General features: G+C 41.5%; 1 protein-coding gene across 10 annotated transcripts in view; it reads left to right on the top strand.

The window, feature by feature from the left end:
• FILIP1 (filamin A interacting protein 1) overlaps nucleotides 1-18,355 on the top strand; it is a 256,599-nt gene that overhangs the window by 164,707 nt on the left and 73,537 nt on the right. Inside the window, exon 1 of one of the 10 annotated variants that reach the window (XM_056565905.1) lies at nucleotides 615-728. The exons of the other annotated variants lie outside the window; for them this stretch is intronic. The gene's annotated coding sequence lies outside the window, so the exon portion shown is untranslated. Of the gene's footprint in view, nucleotides 1-614; nucleotides 729-18,355 lie in introns of those variants that run through there. 10 annotated transcript variants of the gene reach the window in all.

Genomic DNA, 18,355 nt, shown 5'->3' with positions numbered 1-18,355 from the left:
GTGCTTCTATTTGTTTGCATTGGTGATGTGATGACACATCATACATAGACACATGACAGTAGGGACCAATGCACTGGTGGGGTATGAAGGGCAAGGAATTTAAAAGGTATATACATTATTGTTTGTTATTTTTAGTGAATTGGAGGGTGTAGGGGGTTTTCTAGAAAGAATTGAAACCCCCTTGTAGAAGAAGAAAATGCTCTCTAGGAGCAATGATCCCCAGCACTTCTAGACACATAGATATGTGTATAACACAAACTTTTATTCCATCATTGTAAAAAAAAACATCAAGGTGCAAAAATAGATAAAAACAAGGACCGACGCGTTTCGGCTATGTAGCCTTTTTCAAGGTCTTAAAACTCTACATGTTCTTGAAATGATGAACTGTATTTACAAAATTATATAAAAGCCCTCTAAGGGAAAGGGCAATATCATAATACTTAAAATATTTACATAACTAAAGTCTCAAGTGGTAAGGGGAATCCACAACAGGAATGACTAACAGTCACAACATAAAACTGAGCACATTCTCTATGTAGCTCTCTTCATACATCACCCACAGTTACTGAATAACTAGCACATGGGAGGAAGTCTGGATAATAGTGGGAGTGACTGTAAAAGTCAGCAGAAGTCTACAGAAAGAGAAAGCACGTCCAGTCAAACATAGATGAAGGTTCACAGAGGGTGAATGAGGGACAGAAAGGTAGGGACTGGGCGATCATCCCCTGGTAAGTAATCTTACCTCTACAGCACTGCTGCATCTTGACTCCAATGGTGCAATATACATGTGTGTTGCTTGCAAACATCTCCAAGGGAAAGGAGCAGTGTGTGTAGTATACAAAGTTCATACTTCCCTGTCCTTGACGGGACAATTATAATGAATAAGTATTTCCTGAATATGGAAAATGCCTTGCAGCTTAATATTTTACTTTAAGATGTTTGAACAGTAAAATCAACTTGTTTCTTGCATGAGATAAATTGTATGCTGATATAACTTTTCAAACAACACAATGACAATGAAGAAAGTCATAATAAAAATATGTATAAAATAATTTTTACATTTATTATACATTTATTGGAGATATTAAGCTGTCCTTTGTAAGCAGTTAATTACTGGAGCACGGTATACTGGCTATGGATTGTGTTGGCTTCTTGCCTTTATCCGTCTTTCATTATCTTCCTCTGTGATGTTTGTGTTTTATTTGAATGGTTAGTTGGGCTTCAGTAAAACATTTTAAGGGTACGTTCACACATACAGGATCCTGCACAGATTTAATGCGCAGGATCTGTAACTGCTGATTAGAAGCTGTGCTTAGTCATATAGTTTACATTGAAATCTGCAGCATAAAATCCTGTGTATCAAATCTGCGTACGTGTGAACGGTAAAGGGATATTCTGGGATTTTTATTATTTGACTATGCTACAGGGGCTGTAAGTTAGTGTAGTTCATAATATATATTGTCTGTACCTGTGCTTTATGGTGGTCTCACAAATCATACAAAATGAGTGTCGTCTCAGGTTCTCCCAGGTTGCAGTGCGAGACATTACATCACTAGTCAGATGATCAGAGGGAGCCTGTCTTTGCTTCAATTGGTGGAGCGACCACTGGGTGGGAGATCATTCTGCAAGAATTGTAGTTTTGCAACCGCTGGAGGAACACTAGTCAGAAAACAGTGGTCTATTGCATTGAAAAGATCACAGGTGTGTTTCAATGGATGGGGTGGCTGATGTGTGGGAGGGAGAAAAGTGAACTTACATGGGAATTGTAGGTTAAGGGTACAAACTCCAACAGGAAATAGCCAGTTCACAAAAAGATAGCTTTAGTATTATAGTAATCTCACTGGATGTATGTAGAGGCGCACAACTCCACATAATTCCCACATCAGAGGCTGCCTGTGCGCCCCTCCTGAAATCTCCACTATCTGAGATTTTAATTACAGTTTGCTTGCTAGTAATTGTAAACTGTAAACTGCTCTTGGGGGCAATCTCACCCCCTTCATGAAAACCCTGCTCCCTCCAAAGTAAGCCTTGCCCATTTGACAAGTGCAGCCAAGAAGAGCAAAAAAATCTGCATAATTATGCAAAAAAAATTTCATTGCAAATAATTATGCAACTTTTATGATCTTTATTTACTGTTTTTAACTTGATAAATGCTCCCATAATTCCATATGTATGTTTACAATCTCCTGTTTCTTAGTGAAAACTTCTAAAATTATTATGTATTAGAACATTTTAGAATTTGGATACATTTGCAGTTTTAAATGTTGGAGAACAGTACCCTTTGTATACTTGACATATGAATCCAATATTTTAAATGGGATCTGTCACCTTTTCTGAAATAGCTGTTTCAGTAAATAAATGTATTCTCTATAAAACAACAATACTGAAACATATGTTCTTATAACTCTTTCTTTTTGCTGAGTACACTGACAACAGGGTATTACCATCCTCTTATTCCAACCTTATATCCCATTTTTGGATCTCGACCTCATATCCTGTCCTCCTATGCAAACCTCATATCCCAACCTCATATCCAAACCTCATATCCTGTCCTCATATTCAGTCCTCATATCCTGACTTCATATCCTATGCTCATATCTTGTCCTCATATTCCATCATCATATTCTGTCCTCATATCCCATCCTCATATCCTGACCTCATATCTTGTCCTCATATTCCATCATCATATTCTGTCCTCCTATCCCATCTTCATATCTTGACCTCATATCTTGTCCTCATTTTCCATCCTCATATCCTGTGCTCATATCCCCCTCATATCTTGTTCTCATATTCCATCCTCATATCCTATCCTACTATCCCGACCTCATATCCCAACCTCATATTCTGTCCTTATATCCCAACCTCGTATAATGAACATGAACTGGACAGTCAGCAGGATGTTTAAAAGTTCTGGACAATCTCTGCAGCTGGGAGTAACACGATCAGGAGATGTACCAGAAGTCCCATAGACTTGCATGGGACTTCAGACAAAAAAAAAACTCTGACCTCACAAATGGGAGTGTATGAGGGTTAATTTAACTCTCCAAATGTTTATTAATAAGTTATGTCTATTGGTTGATTTGAATATTAGGGTAAGAATGCATTTCTGTAGAATGCTACCCAGCAGGCATCCTGTGCTTCAAACAAGGAACCTGTTGGTAAAAATCTGGTATAGCCCACCTGTTATCCATTTGTCAGATGATATTGAAGAGATCAGGAAGATGTTAATACATGTGCTCTTTGAAAAGAAAAAGCTGGTTTCAGGAGCTGAACAAAAAGATACAGACTGGCAGCTAGTGTGGGCAACATATTCTTGTGTTTTTATTACTCATTTCTAGGTTTAGTGTTGGCGAGGATCAGACTAAGTGCATGGCAGACCATTTCTCCATTCTTTTTTGCACAATGAATGCAACGCTAACAGGAAATGACTGCATTAGTTGGATAATAACAATTGTGGTGAATGTTATCCTCAGAAGTGATTTTGCTGGATTCTAGACTAATTGTAACCTCCATTAATGGTTTACTAGATACTGTATGTGCATAATAACTGAAGCCTTTCATTTAATGAGAGAAATCTGATATGTCTAGTGCAGGGGGTTGATCATTTTAGCCATTGTCTCGGGCAGAGATTCCCAAATCTGTCCTCAAGGAACCCCACTAGATTATGTCTTTGATGATTTCCTCAATGTTTCACTAAACCAGTAATAAGCATGGTGGTTTGGCCAATGGGCTGCTTGGGTTCCTTAAAGGGGTATGCCCATGAAATACTATCCAGAGCAGGAGAGATTTTCTATAGGGATTTACTCCTGCTCTGAACAGACACAGACAGAGGTGTCAGCAGAGAGCACGGTGGTCAGACTAGAAACAACTACAAAACTTCCTCTGTAGTATATAGTAGCTAATAAGTACTGGAAGGCTTAAGATTGTTGAATAGAAGTGATTTACACATCTGTATAACTTTCTGGCACCAGTTGATTTGAAAACATTTTTTCCACTGTGGTACCCCTTTAAGGAAAGGTGTAGGGAACACTGGTCTAGAGAATGTCTACCTTTTGGATGTCTTTGTTAGATGAGTGCACTGTAAGATGAATTCAGTATAATTTACTTTATGGTCAATGAAAAATAAGCTGTGATTTTTGGTTTTAAGTAGGGTTGTGTATCTCTTCAGCAATTCAATGGCATTTGTTGTCACCAAACTAGGACTAAAACCTAATGAAAGAAACAAGGCAGAACATTCATTGGGCAATTTTTACCCAAGCACTGAACAGTAGAGGAATTTCTTACTTCTTCCTTGACTCTCTGTTTCACAATTTCAACCTCATAACACCAGCAGCTATGAAGAACATTTGGTTATTCCAACCACAACTTTATTAAAGATAAAGGACATACACAATCAATATTGGGTTGGCATGAATCCATATGGTCATTCAATTTAGATGACCATATGTCTTTAATAGCTGTTGGCCAAATAAACACTGCGTGTGCTAGGAGATGTAGCTGGCACTACCTTTCTACCAGAAAAGCAAAGAAGATACAGGCATTGGGAGTCAGGGAAGTTTATGAATTTGCATCTAAAGTATGGACTCTGTATAATTGCATGGACTCATCTACTATATCACTGCAATGTTAGAAGAACAAGTAGGAAAGAGCATAGTAGGGGAGAGTAATGATGTTATCATGCAGTTCACAGAAAGTTAACAATATATGACAGGCCTCTTTGCATGTAATTTTTTTTAGTGGTGTGAGTGGTGGTCACTTGTATGAACCTAGCTGCTGGGATAAAAAAGATGATACTGTGGGAACACTGGATGTGAGTTAGCATTACATAGGCTAAAGTCTGTGTAGTTTGACTTTGGTCATAGCCCTAAACAGATATGCTTTGGCCCTTGATAAATACAATTATGTTTCCTCAGGAACAGATCCTATTAGCCTATGTTTCCATACTGGGAACAAAGCAGACAAGGCTGGACTATATGACCTCAATGGCAAGATCTATTTTAGAAATATTGAGACACTCCCAATTGAAATAATAGACCTGTACAATATAATTCCTGTGGTTAGTTATCTATTGTTGGTTTTTGAATATACACATTGCCACACTAAATAAAATGCCTGATATCCACTGTGATATTATACATTATCCGGTGGGCATTAGGAAGCTATCAGGGTCAGGATTCCTATGTAGTCAGGGTTCGTCACCATTGATACTAGAACGTAGTTGATGTGTAAATATACAGTAACCCTGCACCTGATATAACAAAAGATATACCAAAGTAAACATGGAAATAATTTGTATTTACTTTTTACTTGCTTTTGTTTACAGAAGAGCCTAGAATGTTAACACTTGACTGTAAAATGTTCATTTGAGAATTAGAGAAAGTATTGTAAGGTAACTTGTTCAACTTTTTGTTTGCTATTGAGATGCCTAAGCAGTGGCAGGAGTGAAAGCCAGAGTAACATCTTTTTAAATCCAACCCCTACTTTGCTATGTGTTTATAGGGTCACAAATATTATTATCATCCTATACATCCTGTAAAATGCCCAGTGCAAGAGTGTTGTACAGGATTACATGATTTATACTGACCTCTATGGAGTGCATCTGTCCCACAATCATTAGCATATTCAGATGTTTCAGTAGGCTGACAAGACATGTTGAGAGTTGTCACCTTGCAACAGGTTATTTGACCACTGGTCTATGAGGTATTGTTGCATACCTTAGTGCCAGGTGCATCAAAACATATAGCAAAAGTATAAAATGCTTTCGGAAAGTTTTCAGACATATTTTTCACATTTTGATATGTTACGGCCTTGTGCTAAAGTAAAAAAAAACTCCCATCATTCTACATTCAATACTTGATCTTGTTGAGAAGAAAGTAGTAGTAGGAGTGGGGGAAGGGTGAGACACCTGGTTTGTGGTGGGATTTAGCATGAAAAAGCGCAAAGAAGTGCAGGAGCATGTACATCTGTAGTAGGGACCTAGGAGTAGATGCTATGCAGTGCCACTTAAAGGGGTACCTTGCCCCTAGACATCTTATCCCCTATCCAAAGGATAGGGGATAAGATGTCTGATCGCGGGGGTCACACCCCACTCGTGACATCACGGCCACACCCCTCAATTAAAGTCTTTGACATCACGAGCGGGGTGTGGCTGTGACATCACGAGCCTCCGATGCTGCACCTGATGCACTAAAGGAATGCCAGGTGCAGCAGGGAGATTGCGGGGTTCCCCAGCAGCGGGACCCCTGCGATTGGACATCTCTTCCCCTATCCTTTGGATAGGGGATAAGATGTCTAGGGGTGGAGTACCCCTTTAACTCCTTGATCTGTCCATTTATACACCTCTGGCTGTCTACATTGTGACGTGGTAAGCTAGAAGTAAGAGTATTGCTGGGTCCTGCCTTGGACAAGTGAGCCTTAGATGGGAGGCCAGTGGGTGGTTTATAGAGAAATCATTTTTTTTATCTGATGGGCAATGATACATTCATGCAGGGTTGTTATATATCAGAAAGTATACAGGTGTCACATGCACAGGCGAAAAAATCCCACTCCTAGTGTATAATTAAATTGGCTAGCCCTTTAAAACCTATGACCATGTGACCTTTGTTTACAACTATCACATCTATTGTACCATAGCATTTTTATTATTTAAGGCTTTACAATGAACTTGACATCACATTATGTTTATCATGTAGTAATAGTGTAATGTATATGGCATATTCTTCCCTGATCAGTGAATAGAAAACGTGTATTCTACAGATGAAAAGCTGAAGTGTTCTGTGTCTCTGTAAGCAATTAGAAGCCATGAAGTCATGTTTAATGCTCTAGGGGAAGGCTTTTATTTCTTGTCAGCAGCATGTAATATCTGTGATATCATCCAAAGCACTCTAAACAAAGCCAGTATAAACGGGGGAAATGTTCTTATTTCTGTGAAAAAAGGGAAACACCAGTTGTGTACTTCCTGTAAAACCTATTGAAAACAAGTTAATGTATCTCCAATGATTCTCAGATGTTGTAGGTATGCAACTTTTATGAAGTGATTTAGGTAGAAGATGCTGAAATCATTTTCTTCCTTTGTTTCATAAATAGAAAACATAAACTAGTAAAAATGATTTCCTCTCTTATAAAGTCCTGCAGATAGCTTCAAAGAACTTCAAAATAGGGTATGTTGAGGAGGAGAAAACTTTAGGGTCTATATGAACTTTTAATGGGCTAAAGAGGTCTTCCCATCTCAATAGTTGTTACTTTTTGTATAAGGAAAAGCTAAATAAATTCCCAGTATAACTCCAATGTAATTTTCTTAGTTTCTAAGATCTTTTCTTGTTTTAACTTTATAGAAACCTAATTGTTTACCTATTTACTTACTAGCTGGACCCGGCATTGTCCGGTTTTTCCTACTTAATCCTTTTGGGGGAAGAAAAGCAACAAAGGAGGAAACTTTTGTCCTCATATCCCATCCTTACATCCCATACTCACTTCCTGACCTCATATCCCATCCTCATATACTATCCTCACATCCTGACCTCACATATCGACCTTATATTCCCACCTCATATACCATCCTTACATCATGACCTCACATTCCGACCTTATATCCCCACCTCATATCCCATCCTCATATCCCGACCTCATATCTCGACCTCATATCCCCTCCTCACAACCTGTCCTCACATCCTGTTCTTGTATTCCAACCTCACAGCCCCACCTCACATCCCCACCTCTTATCGCAACCTCATATCCAGACCTCATATCCCGACCTCATATCTCAACCTCATATCCCAACCTTTTATCTATTATCTAGTATCCTGACCCCATATTCCACCTCCATGTCCCATCCTCATATCCCAACCTCATATCCCATCCTTATATGCCATCCTAATATCCCAACCTCTTATCACAACCTCATGTTCCCTCCTCATATCTCATCCTCATATCCCATCCTCATGTCTTGACTTCATTCTTACATCCCGACCTCACATCCCCACCTCATATCCCAACCTCATATCCCGACCTCATATCCGGTCCTCATATCCCATCCTCATATCCTGTCCTCATATCCCCTCCTCATATCCCAACCTTATATCCCCTTCTCATATCTCGACCTTTTATCCCGTCCCCATATCCCGTCCTCATATCTGACCTCAAATCCCGTCCTTATATCTGAACCTCATATCCCGTCCTCATATCCCAACCTTTTATCCATCCCCACATTCTGTCCTTATATCCTGACCTCAGATCCCGTCCTCAGGTGAGGTTGAGTTGTGATGAAGATATTGGAAGCCGAAAATAGAAGGGGACGTTGCTTTGTGGGAGTGGGTGTGATTTGCCAGCCAGACCGATGGACAAAAGGGTAGAAAATAAAAGGGGTGTAGCTTAAAGGGTGGGCATGGCTTTGTGCGCTGAGAGTGGCATGCGAGGTGGGTGTAGCTTGCAAGCCGAACTGACGCACTCACCAGGAGATGCAGAGCTGAGCTGTGGAGTAAGGTACCAGTGTCATTACCAACGGGTGGACAGGGAGAGTTAGCCCTAAGCTGTCCCTAGAAATACTCTCCCTGCCTACTTGCCCATCCACCCTAAACGGTGGATCGACAACCACGGTGCAGGTCCCTTCCTGTGCTAAAGTGCATTGAACGTAAAGGTACACAAATAATATAGTACATAGTCAGGAACAGGACAGAATTGTAACGGGAAAATAACAAGACAACCAGATAAACCAGGCAGGATATAAATATACAAACAGGGCAGGATATAGCATACTAACATACAGTTCAGAAAACAGAATTAAAGTAAATGGCAGATATGAATAAATGAACAAGACTAGATATGGAATAAGTATCAAGCAGAAACCAGGAGATGCAGGGGATGAACAGATGAACTGAATGAAAAACACTAACCAGGTCAGGAAACATAGAACACTGTTCACACTGGACACAGAACCCTCTACACAAACAGATAAAAGTTCAGAGGACACAGATCAGTGATAAAGAACAGAGTACACTATAGACCAATGGTAATGTACAGAGGACACTCTAGATCAGTAATCTTGTACACTATGATCAGTGCATGTACTAAAAACACAAAAGATCAGAAATCATTAACTCTCTAAACTCCCCACTCCAAACATGGAGGGACATCAATACTAAAGCCAAATAGACTACTAGCCAGCGGGCACACACCACCCTGTGATCAGGATACTGGCCTAGAAGGAAACAGAAATATCATACACAGAACATTGGCCTGAGAAACGGATAAGTCTGAACAGACTTCACAAAACCTAACTCCAAAACATGGAGGAATACAGGTCAGGATACCAAGCAGGAATATTACAAAACGAAACTCCATAACATGGAGGAATACAGAGCATGAGTACAAGTACAAGACTCACAGTGTGAACACAGACTAAGATAACAAGGCTAAAGCAGAATGGATATACCAAATCCTAAAAACCAACAAATGTACTAAAAACCAAGCAGACTAAAATCTATGATAAATAGGCATAATAACCATGGTTAAAACTCAGACAAATAAACATAGCAAAGGTAAAAGTAATAATATAGATTAGAGCTAATAACCAGCTCAGAGTTCCAACAGAGCTCGGGTTTTAAAGCCACACCCAAGCTGTAATAGGATAAGAGCATTAACTATTCCCTAGCCAGGGAGCACAGAAAACAGTTCATATACATCCTAGTGTCTGATCAGACACCAAACCAGAAAAACAAAAAACACAAAAATGGACATTACAACCGGAAGTCCTACATATTTGCATGGGACCTGATACAACAACCCCATTCTTCACGTAAGGGAGTAGGTTAGGGTTAATTTAACTATGCTATATTTTTAGTGGACATATAAGTAACATGTGACCAAGTATTATAGAAATATCTCCAGCCTTTTGGAAGTTATGCAGTAACATATATTTCCCATAGACTTGTATGGGACTTTAAGTGAAAACACCAACCCTGGTGGTTAAGGGTTAATTAACCTATCCTATATTTTTAGTTGACATATAAGTAACATGTGTACCAAGTTTCATGTTAATATCTTCAGCCGTTTGGAAGTGATGCTGGAACATACATACACACACACATCGGCCCTGATTTACTATTGTAAACCCGACATGTTTTGTCGGGTTGTGCGCCAGATTTTGTCTCATTGCGCCAGAATTCTATCTGCGCCAGAATTCTGTCTGCACTGGAAATGAAAAACCCGACCAACTCTCCACTTTACTGAGAAAACCTGTACAAGAGGCGTGCATTTTGGGAAAAGGGGGTGTGGTCACAGAAAAGGGGCGTGCTCCCGACATTTTCACAAAAACCCAGCATATTTACTAAGGTTTCCACAGAAAATGTGGTGGATTTGAGCTGAGGAAAACCCTACAGATCAGAGCATGTGTAAAAGAAAGAAAAACGTAGGGAAAAGTGCAAAATGTATGGAAAGCTTAGTAAATACTGCGGAAAAAAATTGTAGGGAATTAAAACCCACAAAGAAACATACACCCCATTCTTAGTAAATCAGGGCCATTGTGTTTTATAAATATACTAGCTGAGGACCCGGCATTGCCCAGTTTTTCCTACCCAATCCTTGTGGAGGAGGAAAATCAACATAGGAGGAAGTACTTGTCCTCATATCCTGGCCTCATATCCCAACCTCATATACAGTCCTCATATCCCAAACTCATATCCTGACCTCATATCCCATCATCATATTCTATCCTCATATTCCGTCCTCATATCATGTCCTCATATCCTGACCTCATATCCCGACCTCATAGCTAATCCTCATATCCCGCTCTCATATCCCATCCTCCTATCTCATCCTCATATCCCATCCTTAGGTGGGGCTGAGTTGGGAATGAAGAGATTGTAGGCCGAAAATAGAAGGAGGCATAGGTTTGGGGAAGTAAGCATTACTTGCAAGCCGGGCCAATGCACAAAAGGTGTAGAAAATAAAAGGGGTGTCGCTTAAATGGTGGGTGTGACTTTGCAAGATGGGGTGGGGCATGTGGGAGGGGTGGGGCATGTGGGAGGGGTGTGGCCAGACTGACACACTCACCAGGAGATGCAGAGCAGAGCTTGTGGAGTAAGGTACTGGAAGTTCTATCTATATACTTGCATGCGACAAAAACTAAGACAAAAACTCCATCTTTCAGGGTAGGTTAGGGTTAATTTAACTATCATTCATTTTTGCTTGACAGAAAAGTAACATGTGTACTAAGTTTCATCAAAATATCTCCAGCCATTTGGAAGTTATGCTGGAACATGCATTTTCCACCTGCATGGGACTTTAAACAAATCCCTGAATGTCACAAATGGGGTTGGGTAAGGGTTAATTTATCTATATTATGTTTGTTGTTGACATATAAGTAACATGTATGCCAAGTTTCATAGAAATATCTTTAGTCATTTGGAAGTGATGCTGGAACATACACACATATACACACACACACACACACACACACACACACACACACACACACACACACACATACAAACATACACACACCAGATTTATCAAATGGTGTGAGAGAAAAAGTGGAGAGATTTTCCTACAGCAACCAATCACAGCTCAGCTTTCACTTTACCAGAGCTCATTAGCTAAGCTGTGATTGGTTGCTGTGGGAAAATCTTTATCTGGGCCATTGAATTTTATATAGATAGCTAGATAGATTGTTGGATACAAATAACATAAAAATGTTCTAAGACCAAATACCTATTTAATTTTCAATAACCTATATGTCCTTATTGGTGGTAAATATTTTCCAGCATAGCCCAATATTTTGTTTTTGTAGTAAGTGGAAGTAACAGAGTGAAAATTAAGACTGCTGTTTATGGCATACTATAGTCAGAAACTGGGACTGCTGTAAGGGTCTATTCACACCTGAGAATTTCCTCAAGCGGAATTCCTCCTCAAATACTCCCATTCACACTTCTGCAGAATTTCTGCTTGGATTGTACAGGGTACATTCACATGGGCAAGTGTACAGTGAGTTTCCTGCTTCAAGTTTGAGCTGCGGCAAATTTTCCGCCGCAGCGCAAGCTCCTAGCGGGAAACTCACCGTAAACCCCCACCTGTGTGAACTCACCCGAAAAACACTACACTTACACATAATAAAGGGTAAAACACTACATATACACCCTCCTTACACTCCCCCCCCCCCCCAATAAAAATGAAAAACGTATCGTATGGCATTGTTTTTAAAACAGAGCCTCCAGCTGTTCCAAAACAACAACTCCCAGCATTTCCGAACAGCCACTGACTTTCCAGGCATGCTGGGAGTTTAGTAACAGCTGGAGGCACCCTGTTTGGGAATACCCCTATGTCCACCCCTATGCCATCCCTAATTTAGTCCTCAAATGCGCATGGCGCTCTCTCACTTCGGAGCCCTGTCGTATTTCAAGGAAACAGTTTAGGGCCACGTATGGGGCATTTCCGTACTCGGGAGCAATTGCACTACAAATTTTGGGGGGCTTTTTCTCCTTTCACCCCTTATGAAAAGGAAAAGTTGGAGTCTACACCAGCATGTTAATGTAAAAAAATAAAAAAAATTTACACTAACATGCTGGTGTTGCCCCATACTTTTTATTTTCACAAGAGGTAAAAGGAAAAAGGACCCCCAAAATTTGTAACACAATTTCCCCTGAGTACGGAAATACCCCATATGTAGGCGTAAAATGCTCTGTGGACGCACAAAAATATATAACAAGGGGTATAGTGAGCCTTAACACCCCACAGGTGTTTGACGAATTTTCGTTAAAGTTGGATGGGACAATGCAAAAAAAATGTTTTTTACTAAAATGCTGGTGTTACCCTAAATTTTTCATAAGGGAAAATAGGAAAAAAGACCCCCATAATTTGTAGCTTCATTTCTTCTGAGTAAGAACATACCCCATATGTGGATGTTAAGTGCTCTGCGGGTGCACTACAATGCTCAGAAAAGAAGGAGGGCCATTGGGCTTTTAGAGAGAAAATTTGTCTGGAATTGAAGGCAGTGAGTGTTTGCAAAGCCCCCATAGTCCAGAACAATGGACCCCCCCCCACACATGTGACCCCATTTTAGAAACCACACCCCTCACATAATGTAACAAGTGGTACAGTGAGCATTTACGCCCCACAGGTGTCTGACAGATTTTTGGAACAGTGGTTCGTGAAAATGAAAAATGTAATTTTTCATTTGCACAGCCCACTGTTCCAAAGATCTGTCAAACGCCATTGGGGTGTAAATGCTCACTGCACCCCTTATTAAATTCTGTGAGGGGTGTAGTTTCCAAAATGCGGTCACATGTGGTGGGGTCCACTGTTCTGGCACCACGGGGGGCTTTGTAAACACACAGGGCCCTTGACTTTCATTCCAAACAAATTCTCTCTCCAAAAGCTCAATGGCGCTCCTCTTCTTCTGAGAACTGTAGTTCGCCCGCAAAGCTTTTTACATCCACATATGGGGTATTTCCATATTCAGAAGAAATGGGGTTACAAACTTTTGGGGGCATTTTCTCCTATTACCCCTTGTAAAAATGTAAAATGATGGGCAAAAAATGCATTTTTGTGGAAAAAAAAAAATTTCAATTATACATCTGACTTTAACAAAAAATTGTCAAACACCTGTGGGGTGTTAAATGAGAACTATGGGATTGAAAAATGTATCCCCTATCCTAAGGATAGGGGATAAGTTTCAGATCGCGGGTGGTCCGACCGCTGGGGCCCCCCGCAATCTCCCGTACGGGGCCCCGACTCTCTGGTTAGAGAGGGCATGTTGACCACCGCACGAAGCAGCGGCCGACACGCCCCCTCAATACACTGCTATGGGAGACACGGAAATTGCCGAAGGCAGTGCTTCGGCTCTCCCATAGCAGTAAATGGAGGGCGCGTGTCAGCCGCCGCTTTGTGCAGTGGTCGACACACGCTCTCTATGCAGAGAGCCGCGGCCCTGTACGAGAGATCATGGGGGGCCCCAGCGGTCAGACCCCCCGCGATCTAAAACTTATCCCCTATCCTTAGCATAGGGGATAAAATTTTCAATCCTGTAGTTCTCCTTTAAGGCTCACTGTACCCCTTGTTAAGTTCCTTGAGGGGTGTAGTTTCAAAAATAGTATGCCATGTGGTATATATTTTTTTTGCTGTTCTGGCACCATAAGGGCTTCCTAAATGCGACATGCTCCCCAAAAACCATTTCATCTAAATTTGCTTTCCAAAAGCCAAATGTGACTCCTTCTCTTCTGAGCATTGTAGTTTCCCTGCAGAGCATTTTACGCCCTAACATGGGGTATTTCCATACTCAGAAGAGATGGGGTTACAAATTTTGGGGGGCATTTTCTCCCATTACCCTTTGTAAAAATGGTACATTTTGGGGAAAACTGAACTTTAGTGAAAAAAAAAACATTTTGATTTACACATCCGAATTTAACGAAAAGTCGTCAAACACCTGTGGAGTGTTATAACTCACTGGACCCCTTGTTACGTGTCTTGAGGGGTGTAGTTTCCAAAATAGTATGCCATGTGTTTATTTTTTTGCTGTTATGGCACCATAGGGGCTTCCTAAATGCCAAATTCCCCCCCCCAAAAATCATGTCAGCAAAATTCACTCTCCAAAATCCCATTGTCGTTCCTTCCCTTCTGAGCCCTCTACTGCACCCGCCGAACACTTTACATACACATATGAGGTATTTCCTTACTCGAGAGAAATGGGGTTACAAATTTTGGGGGCTTTTTCTCCTATTACCCCTTGTAAAAATTCAAAAACTGGGTCTACAAGAACATGCGAGTGTAAAAAATGAAGATTTTGAATTTTCTCCTTCATTTTGCCATTTTGCTGCTATTCCTGTGAAACACCTAAAGGGTTAACAAATTTTCTGAATGTCATTTTGAAAACTTTGAGGGGTGCAGTTTCTATAATGGGGTTATTTTTATGGGGTATTTATCATCGGAAGGCCCTTCAAACCCACTTCAAAAATGAACTGGTCCCTGAAAAATTCAGATTTTGAAAATTTCATGAAAAATTGGAAAATTGCTGCTGAACTTTAAGGCCCTCTGAGGTCTTCCAAAAGTAAAAACATGTCAACTTTATGATGCCAACATAAAGAAGACATATTGTATATGTGAATCAATATAACATTTATTTGGAATGTCTATTTTCCTTACAAGCAGAGAGCTTCAAAGTTAGAAAAATGCTAAATTTTCAACTTTTTCATTAAACTTTGGAATTTTTCACCAAGAATGATGCAAGTATCGACGAAAATGTATCACTATGTTAAAGTAGAATATGTCACAAAAAAACTTTCTCGGAATCAAATTCAAAAGTAAAAGTATCCCAGAGTTATTAATGCTTAAAGTGACAGTGGTCAGATGTGCAAAAAATGCTCTGGTCCTTGAGGGTTTAAAAATAGATGGAAAATGGGGTAAATATAAACCAATAAACCAAACTCTGTAGATTCAAAAATTACCTCTCAGTATAAACCACTTTTACTATAAACCTCTTTAAAGGGGTACTCCACTGGAAAACATTTTTTTCTCAACTGGTGCCAGAAAGTTAAACAGATTTGTAAATTACTTCTATTGAAAAATCTTAATCCTTCCAGTACTTATCAACTGCTATATGATCCACAGGAAGTTCTTTTCTTTTTGAATTTCCTTTCTGCCTGACCACAAGTTCTCTCTGCTTACACCACTGTCCATTTTAGGAACTGTCCAGAGTAGTAGCAAATCCCCATAGAAAACCTATCCTGCTCTGGACAGTTCCTAAAATGGACAGAGGTGTCTACAGAGAGCACTCTGGTCAGGCAGAAAATAAATTCAAAAAGAAAAGAACTTCCTGTGGATCATAACAGCAGCTGATAAGTACTGGAAGGATTAAGAATAGAAGTAATTTACAAAAGTGTTTAACTTTCTGGTACCAGTTGATTTAAAAAAAAAAAAATGTTTTCCAGTGGAGTACCCCTTTAATATAAAACTTCAATGCTTTATTGTTTTTTTTATATAAAATATAAATGTGCCCCTAAAGTAATGTTTAGAACACCTAGATCCTATAAAATACTTTCTTATTATCTGCTTCTCATCAAAGATATTAATGATATTGCATCAATTGGGCTATACTATCTGCAAAAACAGGAGGTCATTTGTTTTTGTGAGGCCTTTGTTATTACTATGTTTTGTCCTGATCCATTACTATTATTGCCAGCAGCTGAGTAATGGGAATTCCATTTGTTTTTATTGGAAACCAGGTATCAGCGCACTATCTACTATGTCACATGGCCCTCTGTCCTAGTACTACACAGCGTATCATGCACTTCATCTTGTTTTGCTGGCCTTCTAACAATTGTAAATACACAGGCGCGGTCGCATTGCATGTAGAGAAAACATTACAGCATCAAAACAAGGTGTGTAACCTCTTCCTGGATAATTCAAATGAGCAGGAATAACCAGAGGTGTTTGATAAGAGCTGTTTAGAACATTAGAAAAGCAGATGGGTCAAATTAGAGGCATCAGGGCCCAATTACACTACAGAATTTCTGCATACATATTCTGGCTGGAGATTCCATGTGCAGCGTGCGCCATATCACTGCATGAACATGCGCTGTCCCCATTGATGGTAACCAGGGGCATAGCTATAGAGATAGCAGAGGTAGCCATCGCACCGGGCCCTGGTGCCTAAGGGGGAGCCAAAGCACAACTGCCCCATTAGAGACCAGTATTATAGTTGGCATATGGGGACCTGTTGCAGATTTTGCATCGAGGCCCAAAAGGTACAAGCTATGCCTCTGATGGCAATGCAGTCGGCGTGGAATTCTACTAAAAGAATATACATGTTCATTCTTTCAATAGAGCCTGGAATCTGGAAATTCTACAGTGTGCACAGTTTAGCAGAATTTAACAATGAGAGGCTGCTGCATCAGAAAGTCCTATCATTATATTAACAGTCATAGGGTAGGGCCACACATGATTTTTTTGCAAAATTGCTGAAAGTGTCAACAACCTACCGTGTTTCTCCAAAAATAAGACCGGGTCTTATATTAATTTTAGTCACAAAAAACACACTAGGGCTTATTTTCAGGGTAGGGCTTATTTATTTACGGTATGGGGGGCTGCAGCAGTGTGGAGGATGGGGGGCTGCAGGAGTGTGAAGGATGGGGGGCTGCAGGAGTGTGAAGGATGGGGGGGCTGCAGGAGTGTGGAGGATGGGGGGCTGCAGGAGTGTGGAGGATGGGGGGCTGCAGGAGTGTGGAGGATGGGGGGCTGCAGGAGTGTGGAGGATGGGGGGGCTGCAGGAGTGTGGAGGATGGGGGGCTGCAGGAGTGTGGAGGATGGGGGGCTGCAGGAGTGTGGAGGATGGGGGGCTGCAGGAGTGTGGAGGATGGGGGGCTGCAGGAGTGTGGAGGATGAGGGGCTGCAGGAGTTTGGAGGATAGGGGGCATCCTCCACACTCCTGCAGCCCCCCATCCTCCTGCAGCCCCCCATCCTCCACACTCCTGCAGCCCCCCATCCTCCACACTCCTGCAGCCCCCCATCCTCCACACTCCTGCAGCCCCCCATCCTCCACACTCCTGCAGCCCCCCCATCCTCCACACTCCTGCAGCCCCCCTATCCTCCACACTCCTACCATACCCTACAGCAGTGTTTCCCAACCAATGTCCTCCAGCTGTTGCAAAACTACAACTCCCAGCATGCCTGGACAGCCTTTGGCTGTCCGGGCATGCTGGGAGTTGTAGTTTTGCAACAGCTGGAGGCACACTGGTTGGGAAACACTGCCCTACAGTGCCCCCCACCCCTCTGCCATAATAAACTTGGGCACCGGTACTCATTTCACTTTCTTACCGTACGGTACCCTCCTGCGAGATCTTCTCCTGTTGCTCAGCAGCCGGGGGCAGGGACACGTCCGTGACGTCGGCCGTGCATACGCGCCGACGTTTTAGAACGTCAGCGTCCCTGCCCCGGCTGAATTACGGTAAGCTAACTTGTTGCGGGTGCCGCGGGACCAGCCAAAGGAGGCAGGGAGCTGGCCGAGGGGGGCTGTGGGGTCGGCAGGCATTAATGGGGTGGCCGAGGGGATGTGGAATCTGCGGGCATTACCGCACTGTGGTGGCCAGGCGCGGTGTCGGATCTGCGGGCATTACTGTGGCGGCCGGGGGGGGAGGGGAGGTGTGTGGAGTCTGCGGGCATTACTCATGTGGGGTCTGCGGGCATTACTCATGTGGGGTCTGCAGGCATTACTGGCGGCCAGCAGATTACCCCTTAACTAGGTCTTATTTTCGGGGTAGGGCTTATATTACAGCCCTACCCCATAATCCTGCTAGGGCTTACTTTCGGCGTAGGGTTTATATATGTCCTATAAATATGTCCTATAAATTAAATACCACTTTAAGTTTAA

The sequence above is a fragment of the Hyla sarda genome, chromosome 3 (genome assembly GCF_029499605.1).
Source record: "Hyla sarda isolate aHylSar1 chromosome 3, aHylSar1.hap1, whole genome shotgun sequence".
Classification (NCBI taxonomy): Eukaryota; Metazoa; Chordata; class Amphibia; order Anura; family Hylidae; genus Hyla; species Hyla sarda.
Note: the sequence above shows the minus strand (reverse complement) of the source record. Positions and strands in the feature narration are given on the sequence as shown.